The sequence below is a fragment of the Schistocerca piceifrons genome, chromosome 1, assembly GCF_021461385.2.
Source record: "Schistocerca piceifrons isolate TAMUIC-IGC-003096 chromosome 1, iqSchPice1.1, whole genome shotgun sequence".
In the NCBI taxonomy this organism is placed as follows: Eukaryota; Metazoa; Arthropoda; class Insecta; order Orthoptera; family Acrididae; genus Schistocerca; species Schistocerca piceifrons.
Window position 1 is genome coordinate 194,516,303 of NC_060138.1, and position 7,461 is coordinate 194,523,763.

At 45.0% G+C, this 7,461-nt stretch overlaps 1 pseudogene; it reads left to right on the top strand.

Moving 5' to 3' along the window:
• Positions 1–5,959: 5,959 nt before the first annotated feature.
• Positions 5,960–6,077, top strand: LOC124723596 (annotated as a pseudogene).
• The last annotated feature ends 1,384 nt before the right edge of the window (positions 6,078–7,461 follow it).

Here is a 7,461-nt window from a genome sequence, read left to right on the forward strand (position 1 = left end):
CTCTGGGGAACATTACGTGGACATCCATGGGTCCAGTGGACTTACCATTCCACATTTATGAAGATGCAAAGTTAGTTCTTTTTGCTGATGATACAAGTATAGTAATAACATCCAAAAACCAAGAACTAAGTGATGTAATTGTAAATGATTATTAAGTGTTTCTCAGCAAACGGACTCTCTTTAAATTTTGATAAAACACAGTATATACAGTTCCGTACAGTAAATGGCACAACTCCAGTAATAAATATAGACTTTGAACAGAAGTCTGTAGCTAAGGAAGAATTTTCAAAATTTTTAGATGTGTCCATTGGTGAGAGGTTAAACTGGAAGCAACACATTGATGGTCTGCTGAAACGCCTGAGCTCAGCTACGTATGCTATTAGGGTTATTGCAAATTTTGGTAATAAGAATCTCAGTAAATTAGCTTACTATGCCTACTTTCATTCACTGCTTTCGTATGGCATCATATTCTGGGGTAATGCATCGTTGAGTAGAAAAGTATTCATTGCTCAAAAACGTGTAATCAGAATAATTCCTGGAGCCCACCCACGGTCACCCTGCAGACATCTATTTAAGGATCTAGGGATCCTCACAGTAACCTCACAGTATATATATTCACTTACGAAATTTGTTGTTAATAATCCAACCCAGTTCAAAAGTAATAGCAGTGTCCATAGCTATAACACCAGGAGAAAGGATGATCTTCACTATGGGTTAAATCTGACTTTGGCACAGAAAGGGGTAAATTATGCTGCCACAAAAGTCTTTGGTCACCTACCAAACAGCGTCAAAAGCCTGACAGATAGTCAACCAACATTTAAAAATAAATTAAAAGAATTTCTAGATGACAACTCCTTCTACTCATTGGCTGAATTTTTAGATATAAATTAAGGGAAAAAAAACCTAACTTAAACATTAGTGTCATGCAATATTTTGTGTAATGTAATATCTTGTACAGACATCTTTTATTAACCTGACACGTTCCACATCATTACGAAGTGTCGTATTCATGATCTATGGAACAAGTATTAATCTAATCTAATCTAATCTAATCTAATCTAATCTTGGGCAAGGCTCCATGACTGGTTGCAGACCACGTACAGCCCTTCGTGACGATCATGGTTTACGCAGTGGCGAGTTCCGATTGATGCACTTGTCCCCCAACTCGTTAGATCTGAACCCGATTGAACACATCTAGGATGTGACTGAACGTGGCGTCAGAGTTCATCGCCCCCCTCCCCTGCATTTACGGGAATTAGGCGACCTGTGTGAGCAGACGTGGTGCCAACTCCCTTCAGTGGCCTACCACGGACTCATTGCTTCCATGCCACGACGTGTCGCTGCTGTTATCCACGCCAAATGTGGTTCAAATGGCTCTGAGCACCATGGGAAGTCATCAGTCCCCTAGAACTTAGAACTACTTAAACCTAACTAAGGACATCACACACATCCATGCCCGAGGAGGATCTGAACCTGCGACCGTAGCAGTCGCGCGGTTCCGGACTGAAGCGCCTAGAACCGCTCGGCCACCGTGGCGGCGCCAGAGGTGGACATGCCGGGTATTTGATAGGTGGTCATAATATTCTGACCAGTGTATGTTGGCTTAAGCTGTGTTAAATGCATATGATGCGGAAAAAAACATCGAAAGCTTTAGGAACAAGTTCCTTACACCAGAACAAGAAAAGAAATCTAGTAAACAAGGGCTCTAAAGAGCATATCTTAAGTGATATGAGCACTTGTTCATTTTCGATACTATGAAACATCTTCTCTTGTTCTGCTAGCTCTTTGGGTTTCATGTTTTGGGAGGAGGTTGTAAGGACCAAAACAGGACAAAAATATTTAGTAAACATGGGCTCTGAGATGCATACCTTACGAGCTATGAGCACAACAGATGTGTTTCACGCTAGTGAAGATGAAAAAGTGGTTCAAATGGTTCAAATGGCTCTGAGCACTATGGGACTTAACAGCTGTGGTCATCAGTCCACTAGAACTTAGAACTACTTAAACCTAACTAACCTAAGGACATCACACACATCCATGCCCGAGGCAGGATTCGAAGCTGCGACCGTAGCAGTCGCGCGGTTCCGGACTGGAGCGCCTAGAACCGCACGGCCACAGCGGCCGGCGCCCGTGATATTATCGTCTTGTTCCCGCCTCGGCACATAATATTTTCTTGCATGTCTAGATGAACGGACATGAAGACTACGGTATAGCGATGAAGATGGTGTGACATGTGGAAGATTGGGTCGGTCCAGGAGGCGTGCACGGATAGCCGAAGTGTGCAACATCCTCTGTAACACAAAATATAGACAATATGTCTACAGTTATTTACGGAGTGCCCATCACGAGCCTCAGCGCAGCTGAATTATAACAAGTAGGAGAGTCTAGAATTAAGAAACGCTGACAGAAAAATGCACCATTCAACATGGGATATACCTTAGTCAGTACGAGAAGTCGTACTTGACTGAATAAGGGATGGGAGAACTTCATGACTCTTTGGACTGTGCTGCGATATGTGGCCCCTTTTGTTTTTCGTCTTCACTGAGGAAGGATTCTGGACTGCTTTTGTGTCTAGTACAGCGCACAATGCAGTATCGGTAGCTGGTATTTATGGATTTCACCTTTAGATTTTGTTTCATGGCTTCCTTACCCGCACACTTCAGGTTTTTTTTCCGACTATAGCTTTATGTTACGTTCTGCCAGTCTCCTTCATACGTAGCTCCCAATTTGATGCAACGAATGCAGTTTTCGTTGTGGTCGAGCGGTTCTAGGCGCTTCAGTCCGCAACCGCGTTGCTGCTACGGTCGCAGGTTCGAACCCTGCCTCGGGCATGGACGTGTGAAATGTCCTTAGGTTAGTTAGGTTTAAATAGTTCTAAGTCTAGGGGACTGATGGCCTCAGATGTTAAGTCCCATAGTGCGTAGAGTCATTTGAACCATTTTCTTCAGTTTTAGTCTGTTTTAAACACAAAACACAGGTAATTAAGGCGACTGATCGCTACAAGCTGGAAATCCAGATTCGTCTGTTCATCCTGACATGCAAGTAAACTGCACAGTATAGATTTTCATGGAGGACTGAATGAAGCCAATCTTCGGACTGAAGACCATAAGTACATGGAAATTTGCGCGTATGAGAAAGGGAAAGAGGAAATGATCGTGGTAAGTCCCAGAAGTACGATCCACCACAAAATATAATGTGACTCGAGGAATACAGATGTTGAAGAAGAAGTGTTCGTTTTGAATGCCAAATAAGTTCTTTTGTGCACATGAAAAGCTTCAAAATAGGTAAGCAATACACACCTTGTGATAGTGTCGGTATCGATAATTTTGCTGCGATTTTATCTGCTTCAAATATTTTATCAAATCCGGAACTGGGACATGTCTACGAGTAAACATTGTAGAGAGCCGAGTGTTACGTCCTCTTCGGTAGGCGGTAACTGTCTGGGCCCGTCCTGGGGAGTTTGAACGCTGTCGTGCGTACCTGCTGGCAGCCCGCAGTGAAGAGAGGTGCGTCAGACGGGCGACAGCGGCAGTCTCCGCCACCTGTGTCCACACCGACGTGCGCGGGAAATTGCCGCCGGCACTGGCGTTCGATCGCGCTGCGCGTTTGTTTCGCGTCGCGGTCGCGCGCCGCATCAGGCGGAGGCAGCTGCCTGTCCTAAAGAGGCGCGCGACGCCACAATGGCGGCTCGGTGAGCCTTTTGTTCCGCCTTCCCGTAGTCGGAACGCGACCAGCAACTGCCTGTTGCCTCTTCCATTGTACGGGACACCGCTGTTCAACCAGCGGATCACTAATTAATACCGTCAACTCGAAGAGCCTACAGCCAGATTGAGCCACCCTACGTGGGACTATGAGAAGCACAAACTTGTATTAAAAAGGATTATACTCTTACCCCAGAGTTCAGTAATTCGTCCATGTTTTCGAGATATTTGACAATACAAGAAACCGAAAAATAGTTATTATCTGAATATAAAGACTGATAATTGCGACTGACCATTTATGATTTTTCTCTCTTTGTACTGTGTTCCACAGCCCTCCTACACAGGTTAAAGACGTTATTGTCTCGCACAGGCTAAATTTCTGTTCGTGCTTACATTAGTATCCACCATCTGATGAAAATACATCTGGCCCCATCGAAGATCGGGTGGCGTATTAAGCCCATTAATAAGTATCGGGTGACCAAAAAGTCAGTATAAATTTGAAAACTTAATAAACTACGGAATAATGTAGATGGAGAGGTAAAAATTGACTCACATGCTTGGAATGACAAGGGGTTTTATTAGAACAAAAAAAATGTTATCGGACCTTTTTTCCTTCGAGTAAATGCGTGATTCTGGTTTTGTAACTGCTACAGTGACGGGTGAGAGGTACGCCGATATGTTACAGAATCGCATCATCGCCAGCCTGGCTGATAAACACCTGCTGGAACGTACGATGTTAATGCAGGATGGCGCTCCACCCCATTTTGCTAGACGCGTGAAAGATCTCTTGCGCGCGTCGTTTGGTGATGAACGTGTGCTCAGTCGCCACGTTCGTCATGCTTGACCTCCCAGGTCCCCAGACCTCAGTCCGTGCGATTATTGGCTTTGGGGTTACCTGAAGTCGCAAGTGTGCCGTGATCGACCGACATCTCTAGGGATGCTGAAAGACAACATCCGACGCCAATGCCTCACCATAACTCCGGACATACTTTACAGTGCTGTTCGCAACATTATTCTTCGACTAAAGCTATTGTTGAGGGATGTTGGTGGACATATTGAGCATTTCGTGTAAAGAACATCATCTTTGCTTTGTCTTACTTTGTTATGTTAATTATTGCTATTCTTATCAGATGAAGCGTCATCTGTCGGACAATTTTTGAACGTTTGTATTTTTTTGGTTCTAATAAAACCCCATGTAATTCCAAGCATGTGTGTCAATTTGTACCTCTCTATCTACATTATTCCGTGATTTATTCATTTTTCAAATTTATACTAACTTTTTGATCACCCGGTACTTCTCAGTGGCTTGTCATCATCTGATTGCGTGTTACTATAGTTCATGCCACCCTCAGAGGTTTAGTGCATGTTTAATCTTTAAACGTCCTTGCGACTATAGTCTTCTATGCAAAAGCTTCTTTTATACGTCCTCTAGTATAGCTTGAAAATGGCCATGTGGTCTAAACTGATTAATAGCAGACAGTAAAATGCAGTACGCCGGCCGCGGTGGTCTCGCGCTTCTAGGCGCGCAGTCCGGAACCGGGCGACTGCTACGGTCGCAGGTTCGAATCCTGCCTCGGGCATGGATGTGTGTGACGTCCTTAGGTTAGTTAGGTTTAACTAGTTCTAAGTTCTAGGGGACTGATGACCTAAGATGTTAAGTCCCATAGTGCTCAGAGCCATTAAAATGCAGTACCAAAATATAGATTCTGAGGGATATTGACTTTCTGTCATGCGAAGGGTTTCTTTCTATTAACAACGCTGACTGATCGAAAGAACGCGGATAGCTATTAGTGAACATTAATGTGGGGTGTCTCCACCATTCGCCTTTATCACGCTTAGAACCCTGGTGACACTTTCAGTGGTTTGTCTAAGTGTCTCTGGAGGAATGGCAGCCGAGTCTAGCTCAAGAGGTGAAACCAGGAAGGTGGTGATGTTGCACGTTTGGATCTGGAACCGACCCCACGTTCTAACTCATTGAAAAGTCCTGCCTTTCGGTTCATGTAGGGGCTGCAGCCAGACCAATCCGTGCCAGGAGTGGTATTGTCCACAAACCAGTGCCTCACTGATGGTTCTTCATGACAAGTTGCTTCATTGTCTTCAAACTGTTCCACCACTGTTCGAAGTACACAATGCTGTGAAACGTATTCATGCCCTTACGTACTTAGCCTTTTTTAAAGCGCAATAAGGGGATCACACACTAACCTCGAAATATACACCCCTTACCTTATATGTAATTCGTTGATGGCATTACACATAATGGCAACGGCCTTGCCGCAGTGGATGCACCGGTTCCCGTGAGATCACCGAAGTTAAGCGCTGTCGGGCGTGGTCGGCACTTGGATCGGTGACCATCCAGGCCGCCATGCGCTGTTGCCGTTTTTCGGGGTGCACTCAGCCTCGTGATGCCAACCGAGGAGCTGCACGACCGAATAGTAGCGGCTTCGGTCAAGAATACCATCATAACGGCCGGGAGAGCGGTGTGCTGACCCCACGCCCCTCCTATCCGCATCCTCCCCTCAGGATGACACGGCGGTCGGATGGTCCCGACAGGCCACTCGTGGCCTGAAGACGGAGTGCTTGAGTGCTTATTACACATAATGGCAGCTAATGTTCTCCATACATATTCCAAGCCCAAACCCACCCACCGGATTGCCACGCTTGGTTTGTCACTTAGAATACCTCGTTTCCATTCTTCCATTGTTCAGCGGCGCCACTCCTAATTTCAAAGAGTCATTGATGGCTTACCGGAGAAATGTGTGGCTTACGGGGATCTGCTCGACCGTTGGTCCTTACTATATTTAACGCAGTCATCGTGTTAGCTGGACTACTGGTAGCAATTTGAACTCAAGGGTGATTCCTTCTGCTGTCTGCATACGATTTTGCACACCCACCCTCCGTAATGATAGGCGGTTCTCTCTGTCACTATATGAGGTCTGTCCTGTTTTGGTTTAGCCGTTCGTTGTTCCTTCTCGTTTCCAGTTCACAGTCACGTGACCAGCAGTTAACCTGGGCAGCTTAAAAAGTGTTGAAATATCTCTCATAGATTTGTTAGTAAAGTGACATCCAATGGGTAGTCCACGTTCGAAGCCACAACGAGCGCTCCTGACCGATCCACTGTGCTGCTATTGCTTCTGTAATGATACCACAATACTTCGCGCCTCTCGTGGCTTCTTGTGGTCAATTCCGCACTTCGATGATGATGATGATGATGACGTTTGGTTTGTGGGGCGCTCAAGTGCGCTGTCATCAGCGCCCGTACAAAGTTCCAATTTTTACACAGTCCAATTTATTCACTGTCACGAATGATGATGATGATGATGATGATGAAATGATAAAGAAAACACAAACACCCAGTCCGTGGGCAGAGAAAATCTCCAATCCCCGCACTTCGAGTCGATGGAGGAAACTGTACGTTGCTTCTATGTAACAGAAAGATGGGAAACGCTTTAATGCATCGCACTGCGTGTTATTTACATTGCGCGTTGTGTCGGAAAACTAATTTATTTTCTTATTACAGCAACATAGGTGCCACCGGTTCTAAATCCACCTGGCATCTTCAATTTCCATCTCCTGTCAGCCACATAATTAACTACTGCTCACTAGAAACACTGAGTAACACCAGAAAAACTCCAGCATTTAGTATGTACAGCACCACTGATTTGTAGAACAAACATTTTTTGCTTGGAAACAGCACTTTGGTTTCTGCGTGCATAATATTAGTTGTATGACCAGAAACATTGATGAGACTAGATCACTAGAG